The sequence below is a fragment of the Anneissia japonica genome, unplaced genomic scaffold, assembly GCF_011630105.1.
Source record: "Anneissia japonica isolate Jap-2015-1 unplaced genomic scaffold, ASM1163010v1 scaffold1078_len308785_cov188, whole genome shotgun sequence".
Lineage (NCBI taxonomy): Eukaryota > Metazoa > Echinodermata > Crinoidea > Comatulida > Comatulidae > Anneissia > Anneissia japonica.
The window spans coordinates 74,954-77,110 of NW_022725562.1; positions in this window are offsets into that span (position 1 = coordinate 74,954).

Genomic DNA, 2,157 nt, shown 5'->3' on the forward strand with positions numbered 1-2,157 from the left:
TGAATATATAATTGTATAGAAAAAGTAACTATCAATTTATACTTATTTTTTCTTAAATAAATTAGTCCTTGTATTCATTTTTCTTATTTATTTTCTTATTTGTTTCTATTTATCAAAATGAATTTATTATATTTACATTTATCTAATTATTTATCTATATTTGTCTATTTACTTGTTAAATTTATTTTTATGTGTACTTATTTATACTATTTTGGAAAAAAACAATTCTTGCAAAATCTCAAATTTAAGACTCACTGACACTAGGCCTAAAAGCAATGTGTGAATACTGATTAGGGCCTAAACACATACCAGAACTATTTTATTCTTGTTATATTTCTGTTACTTTATAGCTCTTTAATTATAACTTTTATTATTTTGATTGTTAGTCAATTACTTCAATTTTTTATATTAAAACAGGCAAGGGCCCCCTAGCCTAGGCCTTCTACTACCTAGGCCTACCGAATTTGTATTACTTTTATTTATTTATTTATATTTATTTATTTAGGGGCTTTACATTATTTTATTTTTATAAATTGGGAAGCCTGCAAATATTTAATGTGCATCCATTAGACCCTCCTAGCCTATGATATTATTTAGCCTGCCTACCCTCCTAGACTAGGAGGAATCTAGATCTAGTCTAGCTAGGCCTTGCCTAGGCTGTACGTAGCCTAAACTGGGAGGACAAGAAAATTATCCCCTCCCCCCGCCACACACACTGCTTCATATCTAATTTAGTAATAGAAAAGACAATGATATTAATATATAGGATAGGCCTAGGGCAGGGCAGGGCCAAGCCTAGCTAGGCCTAGGCCTAGGCATCATAGGCATGCCTACTACTAGCTACTATGCCTAGGGCCAGGTACTTAGGCATAGGGCTAGGGCCTAGCTAGGCATAAAAGTTTACCTTTTCTCTTTCAAAATACGGAAGAAGGTGAATCAAGTCTACTTTTTTCAAGGCATCTTCAATACTAATAGACTTGGCCATTGTCTTTCCTCGCTTGTCAACGATCGACGGCACGAAGAAAGAGAGAGTTCCACTAGGCTCGTTCCCACAGCCGTTGATTTTTTTTTTCCACTTGACCCGATGTCAAAGGTCATAAAGCACCGAATGATAAAAGAACCGTACGTAATGATGAAAGAGCCGAAAGCTAAAACTAAAAAGCACCAAATGATAAAAGATCCGTAAGTGCGGCAAAAGCACCGAACGTAATGATAAAAGCACCGAACGTAATGTTTTAAAGCACCGAATGTAATGTTAATAAAAGCACCGAACGTAATGTAAAAAGCACCGAACGTCATGTAAAAGCACCGAACGTAATGTTCAAAGCACCGAACGTAATGTAAAAAGCACCGAACGTAATGTAAAAAGCACCGAACGTCATGTAAAAGCACCGAACGTAATGTTCAAAGCACCGAACGTAATGTAAAAAGCACCGAACGTAATGTAAAAAGCACCGAACGTAATGTAAAAGCACCGAACGTAATGTTAAAAGGGCCGAATAGAAAATGCGCCGAACGGAAAAGAGCCACCAAAGGCAGTAACGGCGTTCCATAACATTCTTCTTCACAGCCAAACCCAAACCAAGGCAATTCAACAGAATTCTGTTGAATTACTTTGGCCAAACACACGCCATCTCACGGCCAAATTCAGGCAAACTTTTTTTTCGATAGAGGCCAAAATTCGGACAGATTTTAATCCGATTAGGTACAACAGTGAGTAAATTCATTTAAAATTAAAAAAAATTACACGAAAATCAACTGTCATTTGTTTGAATTTGAAGAAATTAAAATGATATACACAGAAAAATCTTTGACTTTTTTTTGTTTTTATAATTAATCAACATAATTAAAAGGCCAGAATATTAAATAGGCCTATGTTTTATAATTAGTTGCTGGCATGTAGGCCTATTTAAAATCACAATATTAAGATCGATCTAAATTTGATTTAAATGTATTAAATAACGTAAATTGTATTCGATCTATAGAAATAATTTTAATGGCCTGTTATCGAATCTTCTATGACAAATCCGTGGCTCTCTTTAATTAGAAAGTTACATTAGTAAGGTAACCAGTGGCGGCGCCAACGGTGGGGGGGGGCCTTAAGCCCCCCCGTCGGTTTGGTCAAGCCCTCCCCCATCGGTTTGTTCAAGCCCTCCC